This window comes from Propithecus coquereli, unplaced genomic scaffold (assembly GCF_000956105.1).
Source record: "Propithecus coquereli isolate 6110/MARCELLA unplaced genomic scaffold, Pcoq_1.0 Scaffold195, whole genome shotgun sequence".
Classification (NCBI taxonomy): domain Eukaryota; kingdom Metazoa; phylum Chordata; class Mammalia; order Primates; family Indriidae; genus Propithecus; species Propithecus coquereli.
The window spans coordinates 3,020,389-3,032,686 of NW_012144411.1; positions in this window are offsets into that span (position 1 = coordinate 3,020,389).

Here is a 12,298-nt window from a genome sequence, read left to right on the forward strand (position 1 = left end):
AGTACATATCTAAGAGTGAATGTTCTAGGTTCTGGGGTATACTTATGTTCAATATACAAGATTATTTTCCAGAAAGGTTGGGCCAATTTATACTTCCACTGGCAGTGTATTAACAAACCCATGCTTCCACATATTGAACAATATCATTATGTTTTCTACTGTGAAATACCTTTTGCTGAATGTTCTTGGTTGTAATGTAATCAATTTCACTGATTTTTAATTTTATGATTACTACTTTTTGTGTCTTATAAATTTGAAATAATGAAGGTAGTTAGGTCATGAAGATAGTCAGTTATATTTTCTCCTAAAAATTTTAAAGTTTTATTGTTGATATTTAAATGTTTAAGCTATCTGAAACTGATTTTTTATATATGGTGTGAGCTTGAGATCCAATATTATTTTCCTCTCCTAGATAGCCAGTTTTCTCAGCAACATTTAATCAAATACTTCATCTTTTCCACAATAAACTGTACTGCTACCTCTTTTGTACATCAACTATTCATTTGAATGTGAGTGTCCTTCTGATCTTCTGTTCTGTTCCTTTGGTCCATTTATCTCTCCTTGTGCCATAATCACACTGTCTGAATAAAAACTAGAATTTTATAAGACTTGATAGCTGGCAGGTGAAGTTTTTCTACATTCTTCTTCTCCTTGACTGTTCTTAGGCTTATGTATTTCCTTGTAAATTTTAGAATCAGCTTAAGTTTATTAAAAAAGTATTGGCATTTTTATTAGAATTGCATTGCCAAAAATTTTTGCATTGTCAGCTCTGCATCATCAATTCTTGAAAGTTAGTCATTTTAGCTTAGTTTTCAAATTTATTGGTATAATCCTTTTTACTGTATTCTTGTTATCTTTTTAATTTCTATTGTGTCTGTGGTAAAGCCCCCTTTCATTTCTAATATTGTGTTTTTCTGTTTTTATCAATCATCTCACTGAAGCTTGTCTATTTTAATAGTCTTTTCAAATGATCAGTTTTTAAACTACTTTCTTTGTTGAAATAAATTCATACTTTCAAAAAACTTGCAATAATAATACAGGGAACATTTGCTTTATTATTTTTTTATCCCCCTTTGCTCACCAAACACATACACAGACACACATGATTTATTTTTTCTGAACCATTTGAAGAAAGGTCGTATATATTGTGCCCCTTTAATTCTTAATATATCAGTGTGACTTTCCTAGGAAAAAGGGTATTCTTACACAAGCACAGTACAGTTATTCAATTCAGGAGATTGGATATAATACTTTAATTTGAATCTACAGTCCACTGTCTTGTAGAGCTTTTAAATTTGACTATTATATCTTTAATTTGATAATTTCTATTTTGTTCTTTTTCAAAACTATTTGGTGATGAGTCTTTATTTTTTAAAAACAGCTTTCTTAAGGCATAATTTACATACTATAAAAGTCACCCAATGAGAGTGTGTAGTTTGATCATTTTGGGGAAATGTATACTGTTGTGCAACCATCACCGTAATTCAGTTTTGGAACATTTCCGTTAGCTCAAAGGTCCCTCAGGTCCATCTGGAGTCAATCCCCACTCCCACCCTTAGTTCAGGCAACCACTTTGTACTATGTCTCTATAGTTTTGCCTTTTCTAGAAATTTCTTAGGAGCAGAATTATACAATGTGTAGTATTTTGTATCTGGCTTCTTTATTGTAGCATGATGTTTTTGAGGTTTAGCTGTGTTGTTGCACGCATCAGTAGTTTGTTCCCTTGTATTGCTGAGTAATTAATGGTCTATTGTTTGGATATATCACACTTTGTTTATCCATTTGTCAGTTAATGGACATTTGGGTTGTTCTCAGTTTTTGGTTATTATTAATAATTCTCATATGACTATTCATGTATAAGCCTTTGTGTGGGCATATGTTTTCCTTTGTCTTTGGTGGATAGCTAGGTGTGAGATTGCTGAGTTGTATGGTGAGTTTATGTTTAGCTTTTCTTATAAATTGCCAAACAACTTTCCAAAGTGGCTGTATTATTTTATGTTTCCACTGGTAATGTATAAGGGCAATATATAAGGGTTTTAGTTTTTCTACCTTGCTAATATGTGATATTGTCAGTCTTTTAATTTTAGCTATTCTAGTGGCAGTGTAGTGGTATCCCATTGTGGTTTAAATTTGAATTTCCCTAATGACCTAATAATGTTGAGCATCTTTTCATGTTTTTATTTATCATTCATATATCTTCTTTTGTAACATCTTCTTTTGTTTACATCTTCTTCCTCATTTTTAAAAGTTGAATTGTTTGCTTTTTTATTATTGAGTAGTAAGAGTTCTTTTTATATTCTAGATATAAGTTTATTTTTTGCTATATTATTTACACATATTTTCTTAGAATGTGTCAATTTTCTTTCCCTTAATAGTTTCTTTTGAAGAACAAAAGCTTTTAAGTGTGTTTTATCATGAATCATCAATGCATTAAAAAGTATGTCATTTACCCAGGATTTAATTTTATTATAGTGAGAGAATCCCTCAAAATTTGTAGCCTGAGATACGTTTGAAATAGTAATACTTAATCTGTTTAAAGACCAGTATCTTTATGTAGCCTGAATAATAATTGTTTGCCAAAATGATTGGTTTGACCTTAAATATTAGAAAAATTTTTATTTTGACTCATTCATTGGTCCTAATTATCAAAATAGTACTAAATGCTCGGTGATTTTCTTCCTTGAACGTGATTAAGCCCTGCTAAGCAGGTGAGCTGACCACACTCAAAGAATGCTGATTTGCTTTCTTACAGGACTTTGCTCACAAGTAGGGTTTCTGGATGTGGTATATGCTCTGAAGCCAAGAAAAATAAAACGTGAAGCCTTGCAAAGTGGAACTGAGAGTTACAATTTCACACTAAACCTGTGGCGAACAAATACTCTAATTATTAAACGTTCTACTTCAGTGATAATAGAAATGAGAGACAGTTGATTTAATTAAGAAACTCGAGTATTTTTGTTGGAATATCTAAACTTTTGTTAGAGGATAAAGGAGGAAGAAAATTAAAATGATCTTTTATCATTTAGAGGGCAAAAGCAGAATCAATTGGCCTGAGTTTTACTTCCATCAGGTAACGACACCGGTCCTCTGGCTCCAGTATTCCTCACTTTAGGAAGACGCGTTGGAAGAAGGTCTCTAAGGTGACTAGCTGGGGATGCTATGTGAAGCCTGTTTCACAGATGTCATGAGGCAGTGTTCATAGCCAGAGACAGACAGGCTTGGGCTGGAATAAAAGTTCTGCCAGTACTATTTATGTGAACTTGAATTAGTTAGTTAGCATAGCTAGTCTTAGCTTCCACATAAGAAAATGGAGAGAATAACAGTACTTAGCCTTATTAGGTTGTTTGAGCACTGAGTGAAATATTGTATGAAACGTGCTGAGCAGAGTGGTTGATAGATAGTAGATGCTGAATTATTATAGTTGATATTTTTGTTATTCTCTGCCTGGTTCAGGGAGTTTATGCCAAGTAAATTATAAGCTTCGACCTTCTTCCCCCCTTTTGATGTAGTGCTGTTTATCTCAAAATTGAACGAGAAAAACGAGGCACTTAATAAAATTTTCTGGAGTAGTTGAAATTTGAATATGTCATTACTGATGTTGTATTGCAACCACCATATTGAGAGGGAATTTCCATAGTTTAATTCTGGTGGGCATTCTTTACCATTAGGCCTTAATCAAGTTATAATTCAGAAAGAAAATTTAAACATTTGGTCAGCATTGTTTCCTCATGTAGACATAGCCAAATGCCGGTTTTATAATAAATAGTTGAGATAACCAACTCTCTTTTAATCACATTCTTCATCTTATGTAAGTGAAAAATTACCACACATCTCATTATACTGTGCTCCTGATTCGTTGAAGTCCTATTACCAGCACAATGTGAATGTGACCTTTTCATTTCTCAATACCACTCGGTGGTTGGCATAAAGTAATAGGTTTAGCTCGGTCACTTATATTTATCTCAGACTCCATGAAGTTTGATAGAAACATTTCAGAAAAATGTTCTGACAGGAAAAGGGTTAGAACAGTGATTTTTCCATCTCTGGGGCTTGGATAGACTGGTTTTCTCCTAAAAAAGGGTGGGTAAATGCAAAAAAGACATATATATATAATCTCATGAAGCTATTTTTGGAATAATCAGCATGAAGCTATCAGGAGACTTTTGTGATTGCCAGATAATTGACTTCACTTGTGGGATAGGCCAAATTGCATTAATTGAGTTGATCACAAATAATAGTTTCAAGCACCACTACATCATGTGAATAATTACCTCAGGTACACAATACTATAATTAAGACTCTAGCTCTAAATCATACTTACTCAATTTGTTCTTGCCTGCTAAGTGAGACATCTCAAGTGGCTTAAATTTAGCAGCTGACACTGTAGGGTTGTTACTGTGGGGTTGAAAAGGAGAAACATACTGCTGGCCCCTAGAATGATTATATAGTCTTAGATTTTACAGTCTAAGAAGACAGTCTGATCAAGCATCTTTGTGAGGTACAGAATGAAGCATCAACAGGAGATGAAACTTAATGCTGGTAACTAAGCAATCTCTTAAGCCAATTCCTAAAAAATACCATGGGCTTCCATTTTCACCCCAAACACCTAGGGGATCTTGGACATTTTCTCATACTAACCCTGACGGTTTTTTCCAATGATGAAAGAGATTCTGGCCAGAGAGGTGTGTTTCCTGATCTTGGTGGGAGTTCTCCAGTTTTCTCTCTTTCTCTGCCTACACTCTCCATTCCTCTGCAAGCAAACGGTGGACTGGACAGAGGCTGGATTTCTACGCAGATGGCCTGGGTTTGCTACCAGGCTCCTCTCCTGACCAGCTAAGTGATCTGGGTGAGCAATTTAGCCCCTCTGAGCCTTGGTTCTTCATGTCGAAAAGGAGATTATTAGGATTATGAAACAAAATCAAAAGAAACAAAGAAAATGAGATAATTGGGACTAGTGTGAAGGTAGTATAAAATAATGAATATGAAATGTCCCATACAAATAATATTTTAAAAATACTGCTTTTTTAAAAAAAAATCTCTATCTAATTAATCTACTTTCCAGTCAACCCAGACCTGCTTCTCTGCTGCATCCCAGGATTCACTCCCAGGCCCTAGTTGTTCTCTTCAGCCTGAATGATTCTCCTCTGGCTCCACGCTTACTGACTCTCTTGGTTTCTTACTCTGGAAGAGTCATTTTATTAATACTATACATAAGGGATTTTTATGGCCTTATTTATCTGTTGCCTTGTCAAAGTTTATCACTTAACGTTTATCAGGCCCCAGATGTTGTAACATCCTCCCATCTGGATCCTACATCCTGATCTCCTAGGTGGTAACCTCTGGGTACCCCTTAATGATATTAACGTCTTCCTTAGCCTTCTGAGAAAAATCAACCTCTCCCAGAGCTTCCCTCTAGAATCCTATTTCTCAAATGGACCACCTACACCAGAGTCACCTGGGGACTAACAAAAGCGCAGATGTCGTGTCCTACCCAGACACACTGTATCAGATTCTTGGGGGCTCAAGTCCAGGCACTTGTCTTTTGTAAAAGCATTCCTGGTGACACTTAGGCACACTGAAGAGCTTCCCTGCCACTTCTCCTTCTCCGACCAAATCCCTTAGACCCTTTGCTCAGACCTCTATAACAGCAACAGCAACCATAACAATCATTAATAACAGACTTTGATGGCTTACCACATGCCAAGAACTACTCTAAATGCTTTTACATTCACTATTTCATCTTTAAAACAAACATATGAGGTATGTATGTATTACTATTCTCATTTTTTCAGATTAGTAAACTGAAGCAACACCACTAGTCTAGTAAGAATAAAAGCTGGGATTCAATTTCAAGCTGGTTTAATGTCAGATGACGTATTTTGTATTACTACACTACAACTGTCTCTGTATATGGAACTTGAATTTGCTTATCTGTGGACTTCTTGGCCTTGATATTGGCCTGGATTATTCTACATGCCTATCTGCTGACCACCCCATGATAGCACTGCTTTCTTGCCCCAAATCCTGTTCTTCATCACCCCTCCTAATAGGGCTTCTTTCTCTTAGCTTGTTTCCTTCTCCTTTTTAAGGTATAACTCAGGTTCTTGTTGAGATCACTTCATTTTGGGGGACTTAAAATTGGCTTAAGCACTCTAACCCTTAAAATGTAGAAAGTACAATGGAAGTCTTTACCAATGTTTCTGTGATTCAACAGTGCCTTTGTTCTTGTGGTCCCATTCGCCATATGTTCGAGAGGACTCTAAACTCATTCATGCCATTTCCTGCAGTAGTTCTACTGGCCCTGAGCTGATCTATCCATGGATCCCTAGTCCCTTTTTCTTGAGTTCCTCAAATACCATTCTTGGAAGGTATTTTGTATGTATGTGTGTGCATGTATAGAAACTTTATGAATTTGGATTGACAAAGAATTAAATGGAATTAACTTAAAATTAGACATTACATTTCCTATTCTTAAAAGTTTTCTGACCAAAATAGAATTTAACTAGGAATCAATCACAGAAAGAAATCTGGGAAATCTCCAAATGTGTGTAAATTAAACAAGCTCCAGACCCTTATATTTATGAAATTACACTTTGTCTTCATTTATGTGTTTTATTGACACCTCAAATACAAGTCCAAAAAGAATGCAATATTTTCTCTATAACTCACTCTTCCTCAAGGATTCCTTATTGTACTAATACTGTCATCATCCACCAATTTTCTTGGTATGTTCTTAATACACCCATTCCTCTCCATACACCTCCATAAATAACCAATCACCAAGTACTGCGAATTCCATCTACATATTTCTGGAATATGACCATGCGTTTTCATTTCCATTGTTGTTATATGAATCTAAACCATCAACTCTTTCTCGAAGTATATAAAAGCATCCTTATCTTTCTCTATAGTTTCTTTGGGTCATCTTTTAAAGATATACGTTTTATTATAACCATCCCTTAAAACATCTTTATATTTTTTTGTTCTTTCAGGACAAAACTGAAAATATTTACTGTGGTCTATCCGACCTTGCATGACCTGGTCTTTCCTGGCCACTCCAGACTCATGTCATGCCATTCTCTGCTTCACTCTGACACAGGCTGAAGAATCTTCTTTCGGTTTCTCAAGTATGAATCTTCCTTGACTCCCAGAAACCACTCTATTACATGCTTTCAAGTACGTTGTATCTCTTCATGGCTCCTATTGTACTTATCATGTTGTTATTTGTTTAATGATTTCCCTACTTACCTGTCGGCTCCATACCCAAGGACTTTTGTCTGCTTTATTCACCACTGTATCATAATATCTAATGGGATATGAAGCACAGATTAGCCTCTCAGTAAAATTTGCTTAATGAGTAAATGCAAAAGAATACAGTTTTGTACTTTTTGGCCTTATTACATCTATGTTTTGCTTCTGATTCACTGTATGGCCACTAAGATTAGAGAGTCACAGAGTCACACAATCAGGCTAGTACAAATATTATAGAACTAAAATAGGGTGAACTTTTCCAGAATCTTCCCTCCTCTAAACTGCCTTCTGGCTGCACACAGTTCTCACTATCCTTAACTCAGCCCCTCACTGTTTTTCATCACTTTCTGATATTTTAGGACTCTTAGTTGGAATTGGATAGGAAGCTATTGGAATAGTGGAAATAATTCTCATTTTTTGGGAACTTCTGCCAGGTATTTCTTGACAACTTTCTGTAATGTTTTTGTCCTGTTTAGATACAATGTAATTTTCATTCTGTTCAATATGGAGGATTCTTCTTTTAAGGCTTGGTATATGCTGTTATCTACTAAATAGTTAAAACATGCAGGATCTGATGTCAACAAATTCCACTTACTAGCTATGTGACCTTTAAAAAGTTTCTGAACCTTTCTATGATTTTCTCACCTATAAGATGATATAAATGATAGCACCTATTACATAGAATCTAAAGTGCTTAGAAGAATGGCGCTTGTTAAGTACTTAATAAATGTTAGCTTATATCTAGTATCCGGTGTCTAGTTAGTTTTTCCTTTCATACCTCTCATTTTTCCCACAAATTATAGACCTAAATATTACTTAATTGTATAGAATCAGAAATCTTGGGGGACAGGAATACATATCTTGATCCCTTAATTAAATTGTACTATACATTCCCTGAGAGTAGGGACTATGCCCTGTCATAGTCCCTAGCACATAAAAAGTATTCAGTAAATACTGGTGAATGGTCTTTCTTTAAAAACATTATCCAATTCTGACTTTCCATTCAGGCTATCTTTCCCTCAATTAGTTTAATTTAGTGTATTTGTTCTATCCCATCAGAAACCCCATTGTTTGTGCTAATGTCAGAGATCATACCTTTTTAATTAGCTCTAATTAAGGCAATTAGTTACCATTAGTAAACGAGGAAAACATGGAATAAGCCAATCTGGACCTATAGGCTCTTAAAGTCTTCTGGCTGCTGGGACTTGCTGAAAGTCCACTTATTAAAATGTTTAAAATATCAAGGACCATGAGACTGCTTTGCTATCAAAGCAAGACCAAACCAAACAAAAAGACACATAGAAAAAAGAGTTGTCAGCTTCAAACAGGGTCACCAGCTGTTGTGGCTACTTTTCAATCAGTGGGAGTTATGAACCAATTGCACAGCATACAGTTGTGTAGAGGTGAACTAAAATTAGGTCAATTGATTGAACTATTTTAACAGGCTAGCTAGGGTGTTAAAAAAAAAAAAAAGGAAAAGAACTTAACTTGGTGTCTTGGCATCTGTTGGGCAGTAAGCTGAAGTCAAGCGTGCTTTTTTGGGGGGTTTGTCATTAAGTTGTTGCTGCCGCCCACGCCTACCCCCAGCTGGAAGCACTCACAGCTGAGGCTGGAAAGAGGACTAATAAAGAGGCTTTGCTTGGTTCTCTGTGGTCTTCCCATTCTCAGTTCTCCACGGGGAGCAATGCTGATTGAGAAAGAAAGGAACTTGTGGGGCCAAAGAGAGGGGCATTGGCATTTGTGAGAAGCACAGCTACTTTATTCAGGGCCAAGAGCTCACAAAAGCCAAGGAGCATTCCCCACCCCTTGCTTTTCCTCGTTTGGTATTTACCATGTTGTCTTTCCAAAATGAAGAAAAAGAACCAATCCCTTTTCCCTTTTCCTTTGTCATTCAATTCTGAAAAGTTGCTTTTTAAAAATTTTTCTTGAACTCTATTTCCATGACTTACATGAGTTGTACTTTTTAAAAATTCTACATCCCCCTCCCCATGGCCATTCAATTTTCCCTTGCACTCTATTTAAATATATTTCCAGAGAATGTGATAAGGCTGGTCAAAAAGTAGATAACTTGTAATCGCTAACTTCAAGTAAATCATGGAAGATTAACTTTATCTTTCTATAAAAGATGGAATAGTGTGTGAAATGGGCAATTTGAATATTTTCAGCATAGAGGATTCTTGCCTTACTTGATTGCTTTAAACCAATTGGAAAGATAAAAAACATTGAACACTTGCTCTCCCCAGCTCTTCTCCTACCAGGCACTCTCTCCTTTATAGAGCTCGCATTGACAACATAATGAACGCACCGCACAGCTGTCAAAGGAAATGTTTGAGCACTGGTGAAATTACAGGCTGCTGCAGAAATGACTTAAGCATGCCATTACCTCTTGCTGCATTTAGAACAAATAAGCCACCTGCCCTTTAGGTATTATCTGATCTGTTTGAATAGACTGCTATACAGACCTGCATAGAAGACTCCAAACATTTTCTTCTACAATTTTGCTCAAAGAACTGCAGCTTCAGCATCTCACACTCCCTTTTCTCAGTGCCTTCCTCTACGAATCAGCCTCTGCATACATTATATAAACAGTCACACATCTTGTCTCCTGTGTTAAAAGAAGCCTTATTTTTGTGATCACAGTTACCTAGCCTTGGGCAGCTGTATCTGTGAGCCATGCTAGTCTGACTTCAAAATGCTGTGTGTCCCCTCTTACTTCTAAAGCAAATTGTTTGATCATGAATCCACCTCACAACTAAAAGCCCTTTCTATCAGACAGGGATGGAATGTCGGAAATGTCCTATGATTTCGTCATCAATCTGAAATGGATAAATTAACTCAGCTATGATAGCTGCATTACCATAGCTATTATCTCCTCAGCAAGGAAGAAACTTTTAGGTTTGTGCCCTCAGGGGCGCTACCCTTGCCTTCCCATGCTCTTGGACATCACTCCGGTTCAAGCGCACCTAGTGCCTCCTGCACCTGACACACTGAAACTGAGTAAGTCGAGAACAATTTGATAAAGAGATTGTTTGCTAAGGTGTGAGCAAGGTGTGGTTAAACCATCAGGGAGAATGTGGTACTATTAGGGGCGGCTGCTTCTACGACCCCCAGGCCTGAAGGGGAAAGAGCAGCCCCTGGACTTTAGACAGAGATGGGGAGGTGGGCCAGTGACAGGAGCCATGACTGGGACAGGACACAGCCACCCAAGGTAACCTTGCAGGGAGGAAATGGATCCTCCTTCCCCCAGATCTCCTGTGGGTCCTTGCCTTTGGTGGAACTTAACAGGAAAGCAGAGGCGAAGGAGTGGGTGCTGCAGCGTCTCAGGAGAGAGGAGAGTGGCCCTGAGGGCACACGGAGGCTGCCCGGCTCACCTTCTGAGGAGAATAAATGTCTCATTCTAATGGTTTGTTCCTTAGTCACCTCCACCAATTCCCATTTATCTTTTAAACTGCAGCCAAAGTATTACTCGTAAAGCATAGCCGATTGTATCATATCCTTACTGAAAGACTTTTAATGGCTAATTCTATAGAGAATAAAGTTCAAAACTTTATCATGGAATTCAAGGCCACTCAAATCTCCTTTCCAATTAACTTTTGAGCCTTTGCCAACCACTTACCTTCTACCCTGATCTATTTTCTCAACCTGATACCATCCCAAACTTCCCCCTCAACCCATTGCTTTGTTCACTCTCTCCCCTTCATCTAGGTTGCTTTTAACTCACTCGTGATAAATTCTTCCTTCCTCTTTAAGATACATCTCAAACATCACAGTTTCATGAAGCTGCCTTCTATCATCCCAGTTAGATATAATCCTTCCCTCCAATATACTACTATGGCATTTTTGTTTGTTTTTTTCCCCTGAAACATTATGACATATTCTGTCATATGATTAGTTGTGGATACATTTGAACGTGCTTCTTGGTACACTATGAACCGTGCAACACTCACTTTGTGGCACTGGGTCTTGTAGGAAGGAATTCCCAACGCATGGGTAGAATTGTACCGGGTTGGAATATGCCAGGAGTAGCCGGAGAGAGAGAGAATTCATGGGTGGATCTCAATTATGTCTGAGCAGGAATATAGAGGGAAGGGAAAGAGGTGCTATTAGTCTGAGGAGTGAATGAAGATCTGAATAGAGGCAAAAAAGATCTAGAAGAGGATCAACTGTTAGAATGGTTCTAGAAGCAGTGAGTGTTAGGGTGGGAATAACGTGAATGAGTACAACTCCCCGACGATGAACAGAGTTGTGATGTTCGGAGCTGTGCTTAGGGGTTCTGGTCATCTGGGGCTTTGCTCTCGGGTTGGCTGTAATGAAAGGAGTTGAGTCCGCCTGTGAATATGAGTTCTTCAAAGGCAGGGGCCATGTTTTATTCACCTTCGTAATTATCTCTCTCCTCCCCCTCTGTCCCTTTAACATAGTGTCTAGAATTTAGCAGGTGCACTAAATATGTTTGTTGAAATGACTGGAAGTCAGCAGATTTTATTTATATAAAAATATTGTATGGAATGTGAAAAGATATGTGTGTACATAATGATGATATTTTAAGAACAGTTAAAAGATAGCCTGCTCTAAATATTTTCGAAAGTGTATCTTTTGTATTTTCAGTGTAGGCTGTTGTACCCACCTCAGGTGAACTTGCGTTTCAATAATGACTGCATAATTGGGGTGCACTGCGTATCTGATGTCTGTACTTATCAAGTACTTCTGTGGAGTCTGAGTCGTTGGGGTGGGGAAGAAATGAGGAGGTGAGTTTGGCCACTGTGATCCTGAGCGTGTCGATGATACAGGAAATCTTTGCCTATTTCTCAGGCGCCTTCACTCCATGGCACGTTAGAGTGGCGTGAGAATCGGAATTCCATGGCTCAGTGTTGCCCAAATCAAAATTGCCTGGGGTGGGTCCTGACAAAAATGTCTATTTCTTAATCCGCAACTGTGCTCCTAAATCAGAATTTAAGGCGAGTTCTATGAACACTAAAACTTGTGAATCTATGCCCTAGACCACTGAGGGCACATTAAAATCACTTGAAATTTAAAAAATATTGATGCT